Here is a 13,534-nt window from a genome sequence, read left to right as displayed (position 1 = left end):
GCACGTAATTTCCTAAATACGCTCCATCGATAAAGATGAGCATACAAAGCACGCAGCACTCGGCACTCAACTCACTCAACGCTTTTGTAGCGTTCCCGGATCGTGGTCAGCTAGAAGGGAGCTAAATTGTGCCCGGTCAAGTTATGCTTCCCGCGTATCCTCGTGGGAATTGGTGTTGTAATAATGATGATTGAATGGCTTGGCTCAGCGTGTGACCTCTTTAAAGCACGCGTGGGAAGTATGGCCAGGCTTGCCAGCATAAAAGATTCGAGGACGTCAGAAATAGGTCATCCCCGCTCAACAATATCTTAGACAACCGACATTCACCGTTTGTCTACAATTTTTAAAACAATGTCAAAATACGGAAAGTCTCACACATATTAAAAGATTCCGTTGTAGAAATACGAAGTCGGAGTTTCCAAAAATCATAACATTTATTGAAAACATCCTTTAATTTCATTGACGCACAAGGGGCGCCTATCAGCGTAATGGAACAAATTGTTTAATTTCACATCCTTTAAAGGAAGAGAAGGTCACACAAAGGACACCCATCGACAGTGGATGGTGAAGCAAATGACTCTTCCTGTGCAAGAAAGACGATGCAGCGGGTACCATGAAAATTACCTAAATGTTTCTTAATTACACTGGAAGCAAAACTTAGACTTCATGTAAATTTTCAGCTTATGAGCTTTCGTGCGCTTTGGACCAGGCCGCGACTGCGAGAGGTGGCATGTTTGGAGACCATTAAAATTCGTCGCCCGCTTCCGGGCCCCGAAACCTACCAACTATCGACCCCAGCAGGGAGCATCGAGGGCAATGTCGAAGCGCGAAGGACCCGCGAACCTCGGGTTCGAACGGTGAGTGGCTTTGAACCAGTGTCGAAACAATTTATAAACTCACTTTTCCCGACAATATGCAAATCCTTTATAATCACCTTTGGCGTTCATTTTTAAAACAGTTGTCCCCGCTAGCCCTTGCACTGGAGTGTCCTTTCAAGGCGGACGGCATCAAGCCACGAAAGTACGAATATTCCGATGTGCGAAAAGTGCATCATAATATGGTGTTGCAAGTAAGATGCTGTATATGAACATTTGTTGAGCTAAAGAAGTACAAATTTAATGCCATTTGCATCATACTTCGCCAAGGAAAGGGTGCCACAAATTGGGGATACAGTTTCAACTAAGGCTTCAGCACAATAGGTCGGTAATTTGCAAACGACTTTCGCACTTTAAAGCGTTGGCATAATATGCAGTGTGCGAGTATTATACGAAAGGGCTACTATCGGGTCGTTTAATGCTTCCTGCCAAAGGGAACCCTTACCTTATCTTATACGATCTGGCCCTGTGCTAAATTGCACCACCTTACACATACTTCCTGTCGCTTGGCAACCAGAAGAACCGCGCTGGAAGACTGGCGCTCCAAAACGCCACCGTACAGACTCTGGAAGTCATCGAACAAGGAGTGAACACGTGTTAAACGGTATTGTTTTTCCGGTGGAAAGCATGGAAATTAGTTACCGGAAACTTACTTGGTACTCGGGCAAAACAATGAACCCGTCGCCGGCACCGGTCGCCGGAATGGGTTACGGTTCCGTCATGTTCCGGTTCCGGTAAGTCGGCCACCAGCAATGTGATCCGACGGTGTTGGTGGCGCTGTTCGGCTTACAATTAATAAATCATTCCTCAAACTTTATCCTCCAGCGTTTCGGGGCCGGTTTCTACTCTTTCGGGGCAAGTGCGGCCCTTTAGAAGGAAAGTATGTCCGCCGAAACGTTGATGAATCCATGGCAACATTACCGCACGGGAATCGTGGAGCGGGCATTTTATTCAAATAAATTGTCCAGCTTCATAGTTGGAATATCTGCCGGCAATAGTCTTTCGGGAAAGTTTCAAAGAGCCGATAATGGGGCTCTCGTGATATTCAACAATTGGGCAGGTTTTGCATCAAAAGTTGGCTCTCCATTCTTGGTACTGATTAGTTGCAAAATTAGTTACAAAATTATTTCATCGAGAATTTTTCCTTTCGGATTAGTTTCAGGGCCAGCATAGGGCCACTTCTTGGTGCAAATGAGCTCAGCTTCGGTACAGTTACTGCACTGGCCTTTATGAACTCTACGCGCATACCCGCCTGTGACGCTTTAATTGTGATGAAAATATTGCCATACGGGATAATTTAATTGTTTTCCTCCGTTTTACTTTTGCTCGCGAAAACCCGCGAACCCTTCCGTACATAGAGGCGGGAGACTAACGAATGTCGCAAGTAGATGATAAATATCTTTCTGTCGCAAAAACTCACAAAACAAAATAATAATAAGCAAACACATCAGCCTCGGCGAGCGGCTGGACTTTTTTCGATCCTCGGGTGCAGCAGCACAACAGCACGACGGTGGGGCAGCGTCTGTGGCGCGTCACTGGAAGTGCTTTATGCTCATGACAGCCTGAAATGGGCCGTCGACAATAAAGTTTCGTTTGATAAACATTAAACTTGATTTCGAGAGCATGCTGCTGCTGTTGCTGGCCCCGAGGGTTCCGGTTTGCTCGGTGCACGGAACTCCCTTTACAGCGAACGCGTTAGGTAAAGTCTGGCAATAGTAGCTTAAAATGTGCCATAATTTCATGGCAATTTAAGCCTGGCGTATTTGATATCACATTACGCTTCTCCACACTTGAAAGGCGTCAACCAACCAAACACGGGGTGAGCTGGATTTGAACGGTGCCGTTTAGTACTTGTTTTGCGCAGGGCCATGAATCAAGCATGATTTCACCTCAGCTGAAAGTGACGCGTCAATTGTGCCACTCACAAAACGGGGTGGTTCCCAATTTAGTGACACTTTTTCAGCCGACGCACGGCACGGCAATCGTCCTTTCCCCGAGCATCGATAGCTTTCGATCGCATTCGGCACCGCATGTTGTTGGGCGCCATTTTGTCAGCGAAACAATACCATACCGCGCTGTGGTTCTGTTCTGCTACTGGACGATGCTCGATGGTTCGTATTGTTTCACTGACAATCTGTTTGGTTTGGCCTTTTTTGTGAGCTCCATGGTCGGTGGAGTTACATGCGTGGTCTTGAGTTCTACAGTGCACACGGTGGGTGGAAAGTATGTGAGCTTAATTGAGGCAGATTTTTAGCACGCGAGAAATAAAGGTAGTGAAAAGGTTGGTGGCTCGGGAAAGGTTCGCAAAAATGGTTGTTTTCAAAGAAAAATAAAATTGAAATTAAATAAAGCCTAATAAATAAATAGAAAAATATCTAACACCGAACATCCGACTCAGTATGTTAATTGTTTCAATGAGAAATGACGTTATTCTAGCTCGTGCTTCATGCTCTCTTGCTAACAAAAGTGATAAAAAGTTATAGGCATTCTAAAGACAGTGGACGTTCATCAATAGAGTTCATCCATAAATTGCTAAATTGGACAGTATCTCAAATACTTCAAGCTGTCAAACGCAACACAAGATTCATATCGGCCCTGCTCCAATACTTTCGACTTCCGGGGCGCATAACAAACGGTTTCGCCCAAAACGCAGAATGACGCTTGTTTTTCGGCGCCTGTGACGGTGCTTTTCATTCCCCTAAATGCCATGCGAATGGCCCCAGCTGGTTCCGGAACACCAGCAGGACGAGGAGCCCTCGTTTTCGGCGGCGCTGCGTTTCGAGCAAATAAAATGGTTTATTATGTTTTACCGACGGTACACTTGTTTGTGCACTGTTTGTGCGCGGCAGTTGTCGAATGTTTTGCCACTTTTACAAATTGCCTGCCCGAACCCGTAGGAAGAGAGGGCAGAGGGCCAGGCTGAGCCCGGGCCCCAGACCCACACTAATCGGGGCTAATCGCGGATGGCGCTTAAGCCGTAAAACCCACCGTGCGCGCCACCGGCCCATATTGCATACATTTTAATTACCACGCGGCCGGGCGAGCGCCTCACATTAATCCTTCAGCCCCACCGCCGCGTGTGCTGGTGGTGGAACAATGAAAAATTCATTGGAACCAAAAAAAAATGGCCGCCCTCCTGGGAGCCACCGCCCAAGCTCTGGAGTGTGCTCTCTATCAATTCGCATCATTAACGCCCCATTTGACTTCCGCTGGGAAGGATTCCGCCCGAGACTGTGATACGCAAAACAAACAGCGCACGGCGTGCGCGTGTGTATGTGTGTTTGTGTTCCTAGTGTGGTTCCACCGGTTTCCTGTCTTCGCAGGAAGCGCTGTTCCACCGTACCGTTTTTCCGCGCCGTTTTTTTTATTCTTTGCCTGCCCTAAACCTTTTTTCTCTTACTTTCTTTGTGTCGAACGTCTTGCTCTCTCTCTCTCGCTCTGTCAGTCCCACATAACACCCTTCTGGTGAATGCCAGCGGTTCTAAGCCAGCACAGGAAGCACCATAAAGCCCGTGAGCGCGTCATGATGCGAGTCACGGGTTCTTCGTGACTACCCCAGCCCGTGTTGGTCGAAATCGTTTCAAAAGTACGTCCAAATTGAATTAAAACTGTGCCGCCAAATAGTGGCGAGAAAGGCGAACGGCGAAAAAATCCTTGCCAGAACGAGAGCGCATAAAAAAAGGACAAAAGACTATTTCATGGGTGGCTCACTTCCGGTTTCCGGCCGGGGCGCCGGCCCAGCGTCGTCCAAAATCGCTGGAACGCGAATGCGTGTCTCTTTGCGCTGCTGCCCTTTTGCGCGTTTCACCGTCCAGAAGGCGGGCGAGCCTAGAGAATGTTTGCTTAATTTTCCTGATCCAATTTCACATCCGTCAATTTCTCGCTTTTCTTTCATTTGTCCTCGTGGTTCGCTCGGTCTCCCGCACACACGCAGCACACTCGGCACGGACTCTGGGTTTTGTCGTGCCGGTGGTGGAGATTTTTTGCTCACACCGTGCCACGATCGTCCTTAGACAGGAGCAGGGCGAGGACAACAATTGGCGCACGGCATTAGGCAGGGCCTTCAAGGATTCCGCCGGATGGAGCGGCTTTCCTAGCGCATCACGTGCACGAGCACCGTGTTAGCCCTCCACATACCGGTCCGTTCGGTATCCCTTCGGCAGGACGCTCGGGCCCGGACCAACCAGAAAGCCCACGCTGGTGGAGTCGGATATGGTCGGGCGTCTATGGACGGGAAATGAAGGATCCACCGCGGGCAGTTTTGTAGCCGGCCTTAATTTCCTTTCCTCGCTAATGAGACGAGTGCGTTAATCAACCGCTAGTGTTTGCGGTGCGACTGCGATTTCATGGCAATGAGATGATGGGGCCGCTTAATAAAATTGCATATTAACGGCTGCGGTCGCCGGGCAAACACTCGTGGCACAATTAAACGCCATTAGGAACCGTGCGGTTTTTGTGGCTGAAATTTTCACAGGTTTTCCTGGAATTTACGCCCTATCCTCGCCAGTGTGATCGAAACGATCTGTCTGTGAGGCGAAACACAAGCTTCAATTTTGTCCAGTCCAGTTCAATCACGGCAATAATAATTCGTCCCATTTTCAAGATCCTGCAGAAGGTCCTTCACGTTTGGTTTCAAAACTCTTCATTTGTTTAGTAAAGTAGATTCCTCTAGTGAAGAAAATTCCTTGAAAAAGCACTTTTCAGCTCGCGAGCTCCCAATTTCTTGCCCGGACTTAATTCCACCGAAGGACACTTAATCAAATCAAACCTGCCTGCTGCACTCTCAGTGTCACCGACAACGGCAGCATTTTACAACTTTTACGTACGGGGGAAAACATTTCATCCTCACCCGGAACTACGGCTGGAACACGAAAAGTGTCTCAAAAACATAAACACCCAATCAAAGAAGTTATAACTCGATGAAATGGCGACTCGGGCGACAGCAGAAATCAGATAAACGAAATAAAAACTTCTCGCACACTTCATTTTTTGTTTGGCTGTTCACAACAATGCGATGCGAAATGCGAATCCAAATCCGTGCATATGGTTTCTGGGAGGAAGTGGTTGGCCTCCGGGCAGAAAAAAAAAACCAGCGGCTCTTGCTGTTCTGTGCAATTTTCCGACCAGCTCGTGCTTCAGAAGTTTTCGGAGCTGTCGCTGTTGCCGCTGCACGTGATACCGTCGAAGAACCATATTTCTTGGCATTTCTCTCCCGCTCGCTCTGTCTCTCTCTCTCTCTATCTATCTGTCTCGCTGGGAATCGCTGAATGCAAATCATTTCTGGGTTTATATTGTTATTCAAGCCGCGTTAGTCACGGTGCCCAATCATTCCGGTTTGCCGTTGAAGCGGCGCACTCAGCAACGCTGTACGCGGATTTTCGGCCTGAGCATCCGAGTATTGCTGGCGCTGTTAAAATAACGAAACCGCGGACACAGCTGCAACAGCGCCGCACATCAAGATGCAGCACGTAAATAAGAAAAGGTGCAACCGGAGTATGCACGAGTTCATGCGCGAAAAATTGTGTTCAATGAGTGAGGCAAAAAAAGGGACGACGTAATCCCAAGGTTGCTCTCGGTGTCCTTTCGCCCAAGAGCAGGGCTCGGCAAAAAATGGCAGAATCCGCTCGAAAGCATTTTGCACTGCACCACTGACTACAAGTGACATCGTTGATGTCGCGCCCTCACGCTGCTCACCAATCCGTCGGTGGAGAGCGGGTTGTTTCGTGCTGCGTTGCGATCTGTTTCTGCAAACCCACCACAAGTGGTTACAGGACCTCATCCGCCACCGGTCGGCTTGTACAGCATTTTCATTTTTCACACCCGATTGACCGACCCGGAGGCTGGCTGCACCTGGTGCAGCGTGCTTGCAATAGTAATTTCAAAAATGTTGCATATTGCTTGGTTCAGTGCCACTCAGTTCGCAGTTTAGAGGATCCCATTTTGTCAAAAGGCTTAGAAATACGGTTGGTTGTGAGGAGGAATTTTTTATTGCAATAGAAGTAAATTAATTTGTAACTAAATGTGCAATTTGTAAAAGAGTAGAAAGGTAAGCGTGCTGCTTAAAATTATTTTTCACAATAACTATTGGATTCTACAGCCGAATGTTTACTTCAAATTTCAGTATGTGCACTTCTTTTATTAGTTAGAAGTATTGAATGTTTCAAACACTTTCAACCAAATTTTAAAACAAGAGTGTAAAATGAAAGCGCCGTACACTTCAAATCTTGGCAAAAGGCTTTAATCAAAACTGCCAAACACGGGCGTATGAAGGGTAAGGAATCGAGAATCTCGGTTTAACGATGTACCTCATATGTTGTCAGTCGTAGTTTAGGAAAGTTCCGGGAAAAAGCTGAATGTTTCCCGCGCAAAAGTTTGAATTGTGTAACGTAACTTTTGTTTGCCAATTTGCCTGCATATATTACGCCCCAGCGGATGAGCTTCCTCATGTTGCTAGAATTACATCCTGCTATGGAGCGAATTTAGACCCTGCTCAAAAACTATTTAATGTCCTGGTGCACTCAGACACGCTGTTATAAGAAACCAACAACCACAACGTCCATATCCTTTTTCATTGTTTTGGAAATTTCTTTTCGGTGAAGACTAAAACAGAAACAACAGAAAGTTATGGACTAAATCAAAAGTACGATGATGCAAGTTGTTACTGCAGCACTTCTCTAGTATACACCTAAGCACGGAAACACGGGAAAGCATAAAGCCTTGTTCGCTCGTCTAACGTACACAACCCCACTGATGGACATGGTGCGGCTCGTAAGCGCCAGTTCTTTGAAATCCTATCAAATGCAGCACGGAACCACATCAATTAGTTTAATGGAGATTTGATAAAATCTGCACCGCCGAGCGCTGCACCGCGGAATGGTTTATTCAAATTTACTTTTCCCGCTAACTCTCGGGTTCTGGGCTATCCGGGGCGCTACGTTGTCATCGAATGTTTAGCCAATCTAAATTACCACTCAATCATGCGATGCCGACGAAACCGAACAAGCCCATCCCATGGGCTACCGGGCGGTCACACCTGCCGCGCCCCCGATGGTGCCGCCACGCATGCAACATACGAACTCGTTCGCATCGTCAGCGGCCGTGGCCTTAACCCGACACTCCCGGGCTCCCGGGATGGTTAATACTTGCGGTCAGACGCTGTAGACCATCGGGTCCACCGGGTCCATTATGGAGCGCGATTGAAATGTGGATTTCCTAATCATTAGCACTAATTAATTGTGTGTACGGTGCTGCATATCTCTGGAAGCTTCTGCGACGTATCTGTACACAGTCATGGCGCAATTTCTAGAAATAGGATCATGTGGTGACACGCTGCGCACTTTGATATCCGAAGCTTTCCTCCGTACTCTGGCCGTTTCATAAACGAACCTGCGCAAAAGTTCGTAGTGCCAGAAAAGACCTGAGTTGCGGAAAGTTGGTTCGTACGCAAAAACAAGGAATGATAATTATTTTCGTGCAATGTGCGCTCGAAAACCGCTGCTAATTATTCAGTTGCACGTTTTCAAACACACTAAAAAACTGCACCATGCACTTCACTCAAACTCGTTTTGCTGCATCACGTACCGGAAAGTATGAATAATTTGCAAAATTTGATGTTAAAAAATTTGGGCATTAATCAATTGTATCAAGGATTTGCTGGATTAAGCCAAACGACAAAGCTTAATGGAGCAAGTTGTACCTACTTAGTCCGGTTAGCTATTTATTCACATTATTCTATTATGGTTTCGACAATAAATCGTCCAAACGTTGTTGATTTACTTTGGAAGCATTTCAATCGAAACCTGTTATTGAGTAAAGCTTTTATCAAAATAAATTAGACGTCATTGGAAATAGAACACTGTAAAACGAATGCCCTAAAGAACTTGAGATCGGTTTTATGCGATAAAGATCCTTGAAAAGCGATAAGCTGAACTGAAAATGCTAAAAATACAATAAAATACACTGAATAACATAAACCACTGGCGCAGTATCTTTTGCGCGTTGTTTCGACATCCTATTTGCATTCCCAGGCAGCATTTTCGTGGTGCTCCAAGCGAATCCCTGCTACAATTTTCTAATACACACTCCATCAGCCATATTGATAGCTTACAATCAGCAGAACATAGTCCAAAATCGCAAGCCTCAACTTCGACGCGTCTGCACGGGTGCGGGTTTTTAGGAAAATTGAAAAACTTGGGGTGCCCTCCCAATTTACGGCTTAATGATTGCTTTTCTTTTATCCCACGGCCTAGCCACGGCCGAGCGTGACTTTACGCCACGCCGCATGACTTCATTAGCGATCGCACTCCGCCGTGAACCCGAAATCGATGGAAAGCATTTAGGAAAATCGCACAATCATTCGCCCACAAAAAGTGCCAAACGCTGTACCCTCGATCGTTACACGGCAACATAATAACTCGAAAATAAGGGATGTAAACAAATTGGGTAAATTTTCAGGAAACAAAACTGGTTCGAAACTGATCAACGAAAGGGGAAAAAAATTGTAGAATATAAACAATGGTTTCTTTTCGGTATATTGTGCCACCAATTATATGATAAAATTGTATTGCGTTATGCTTGTTCACCAGCGCACGTTCCTGCTTACGCAACCGAAGGCACATGGAAAGTGGTGTCTGGTTGGACCTCAGACCGTGGAAAATTCTCCCTCGACGCCACGTTCACATTTAATCCCCGTGCCAGTTATTATGTGGATTTTTGGGAACCACTCGTGCGAAAAGTATGTGACACGAATAAACCTTATCCGAGAGGATTAAGCGCGGCAACATTTAAGCGCAACATTGCGAAGAGTGTAGAAATAAGCGGAATAATGCTAATGGAGAAAGCTTACGAGGATGAACCAAAAAAGCCCACAAACAAGAACACTGAGTTGTTCACTCCAGGACTCTAGGTTTGAAGAACTTAAATCCGGCACTGCGGAATTTTGCATCGAGATGCGAAGGTTTCAGAAGGTTTCAGTACGTTAGTTTCAATTCTGCGATTTCAGCTCCCAAAAGAACCTTCTCAATGTACTAATTCAGTATATTTATGTTTATTTTGTTTTCTTTTAAGGGAATATGGGTCTAAAAATGATAATCAATTCACCAAACCGAAGACAGGATTGCACAGCAAAAGTAACTTTCCAAATTGTGCTCGTTGTTCCATTTCATCTACGTTGATTTGCAAAATCGGGCCCATTGAAGAGCGAAAATTCCCCAAAACATTCCTAGCATTGTCCTGCGTACCCAGAGGCTCGCAAGTTTGAGCGCCCAGAGGCTAACGCCGCACGGATGCGTACTAAGTTGTCATCCTGGAAATCTCTATTGATCTCAAAGTCGAACAATATTTGACTGCGTTCAATTAGGAAAAGCTGCTCCCCGTGGGGGAATCTACTTGGGAATCAGGCGCACATTTACAGCGCTGGATTCAATTCAATTCGACTGAATTGTTGGTCGCAATCTTGCAACATTCGATTTTCGGCGGGCATTATTCATCGGCCGGGAAGTGGAAACCATTCGAGGAACTTCCAAGAGCGACACACGAGCCGGCGTTCAATCGTTCGAAATAATTCGTTGTCATTCAGCCGCTTGCTGGCGTTCGCATAATTATGTTTTGCTCACCGATCGAGCGGATGAGTCTCGGCGATTTTTGAAGCCGATGTTTCCCTCCGAATGCGCCCTAGTTAATCCGAAAGCACACATCGATAGGGAAGACTGGTTTTTTGGATCGTTTCTTTCGCCATCGTGCATCGTAATTGAAATACTTTCAATTTCGACGGCAAATCTTATCGGTTTTTGGACAGAAAAGATTCCAGCGCAAGAAGAAACATTTTTTTACCATTTAGGTCCTTTTATTATTCATTACATTTCGTTTGCCAATTTTTTTTTTGTATAACTTCTTTATCAAATTTTAGTTTGGCTGATAATGGTTTTATTTTTGACTAGTAATCCTAATAATTGAAATTTTAAAATTAACATAAAATGAACCAACATAACTACTACGTACCTTCTACTATACTACGTACTAGCATTTCGCTTTCGTTTAATTAAAACTAGAACGAAAATAGTTTTGGCAAATTATGTTTCTCGCATTGCAAATGTCACGTATTCCAAACGGTGTCGCATATTGACGTAAATCATATCAATCGGTGCCAACACGAAGGACATTAAATGGAATCGATATTGGACCTCCGGCATCTCGGGCTTGGGCCTTCTGTTCCACACGGTGGTCCCCACTTTCCCGTTATCCTTCGAACGTGCTAATGACAGCAAACATTGCACTCCGCGAACCAAAGCTTGTCTTTGAAATTACGCCAAAAAAACAGGCCAAACGGGCCGCTCCATTGCGGCAGCCTATCAAGAGCATGTTTGTCAGCATGGAGGAGCCGGTTTTGAATGTTAGCTGAAAGCCGATGTCTCCGGCCGGCTCCTTGCGCAAATCGACCCCGGGCAGGAAAGGACACGAAAGCCAAACGGGTGCCGCACACACATGTTGCGCTTGTTGGCTGTCAACTGGTTGTGCACGTCGTATGTTCCAGGGTGTCGAACCATAAGATACGCCCCGCAGCGGCGCCGCACAGCACCGCTCCCGTAATCCCACCGGTTCACCGTTGCCCACCACACCTACTCGGGTGGCGCATGGGCTACGGATGTGTTTGATTATCGAAGGAAACCAACCGGATAATTTATCTATTTTGTATCGTCAGTTGTCAGTGGGAACCATTAATCTTGCCGTCCATTGCGGAATTTCACTAAACCCGACCCGATCCGATCGACCCGGGGCAGGCCGGGCCCCGAAACTTCCGGCGGTCGTATGTCGAGTCATGTGTTTTTTTTTTTGAGGGGCTTCACATTACAAGCCGCACACGACACACGTGGAGATAATTTTTCAAAACTCTCTCTCGTCCGCAGAAGGGTCGGAAAGGGCTGCTCCAACCCGCTGACTTCCTGGCCCGTGCAAATAGAGTGACACAGAAGCGAGCTGCCGAGCTGTCGAGTGATCGAAAGTAAGCTTTCTCTCTCTTTTAGATACACTTTGTCAAATAAGTAAGAGGAATTTTGCATTGGTCATAAAAACGTTCTTATGACCGACACATCACAATTTTTAAACGTTGCCTCAGTCACGAGAACGTTGTATTGGCAGCCGGCGGAAACCGTGAAACAATCTTCGCCTTCGACACACAATAGACCACAATTACTACCGGTAGCGATAGCTTGCGATAATTTCTTCCTTTCTCGCTCTTCCTGCAGCTGGATGGAGCTCGCGGTTCGGCATCAGCCACATGCCGCCATGTTAATCTGTGAAGCGAAATGGCAATTGAAAACAATCCACCACGGATAATGCTGCCCATTCGGGAAACCCGGGGACGAGACAGCAAACTGTCGGAACTGCGTAGACGGCGAGGCTTAAAATGAGCCGTTCTTACCTTTTGGCTGCCAAACAGCATGAACGGTGCGCGCAGTTTCCTGTCGCTCTCTAGTGTTTGACGAGTGGTCCTCGACAGTGAAGGCGCGGACGGTGGACGGCGCGAGGTGCATTTTGGTAAAAATCCATCAGGCCATCGGAAAACAATATGTCGAGAAATTTTCAAGTGGGTCCCCTCCCGGCCGGGCGCGACTCAAGTGGCCCAACGGAAACGGTAAGGTAAGGAATTGAACCATTTTACATCGCACGGCTGACTTGTACTTTATCCGGTCGGTGAGCGCTTAGCACCGGCATTTGCCATGCTTCACTTAATCCTTTTGTTTCACCACACATCCCTTCGGTGATGGCGCCAGCCTAAGCCGAGGACAATGGGTGTTTAACTGTGCCACGCCAGCCACCACCAACCGACCGTTGCACTGGGAATGATTTCTGAACCGGGTACAGCTCATACATTAAACGTGGCTTTGAACTAGTAACCAGAACTTGGAACTTGTTTCGCAATCAGACAACAGTCACTCATAGCGCAGCAGTAGCACTCAACGTGCCATTGCCAAGGTCCCGAGTTCGAATCCTTCTTGACGGGCCGACGGCACTTCTTTCGAAAGAAGAAAATGGGATTAGGTAAACCGTTTGGATTTGATTGGCCAGTATAAGTTGTCAAACATAACAAACATAAAACACAAAACAATATTTGAGTTGTGCAATGCACACTCAGTAATGTTGTGGCCACCGTTGGTTCCCATATCGATTGGAATGTCAATGTGAAGTGTAAAATAGATAAAGAAAACTAGCAAATGTGTGATGGAGAGCGGACACAATGGTCAGTCCGATAGCATTGACCGCGCCGGAAACATTACGTCCTTCTTCCAAATCCTTCGGCAACATAATACACACTTGGGTTTATCGTGGAAATTGGAAAATTTTGCTGGAAAATTCAATTATTCTAATGCAGTTCCGTTGCAAGGATCTCCAGCGCCGAACAGTAACTCCACAGGAATGTGTCCAAGCAAAAAGAGGAACGCAGTGATGGTTTTTCGTCACCGGTTGTATAGCGTGGCATCTGGGTATAATAGCGGACTGGAAGGATCAGCTCGTCCGGAGGTCGTCCTGAGCGAGTTCTGATATATGTCCGTCCATTTGGGATAAAAGCAATGCACCGACGGATTCTGCATCTGCTGCCGCTGCCACTGTCACACCATGGTTCTCCAGAAAATTGCTATCATTTGCGGATCCATTAAGCA

The sequence above is a fragment of the Anopheles bellator genome, chromosome 2 (assembly GCF_943735745.2).
Source record: "Anopheles bellator chromosome 2, idAnoBellAS_SP24_06.2, whole genome shotgun sequence".
Taxonomy (NCBI): Eukaryota; Metazoa; Arthropoda; class Insecta; order Diptera; family Culicidae; genus Anopheles; species Anopheles bellator.
Note: the sequence above shows the minus strand (reverse complement) of the source record.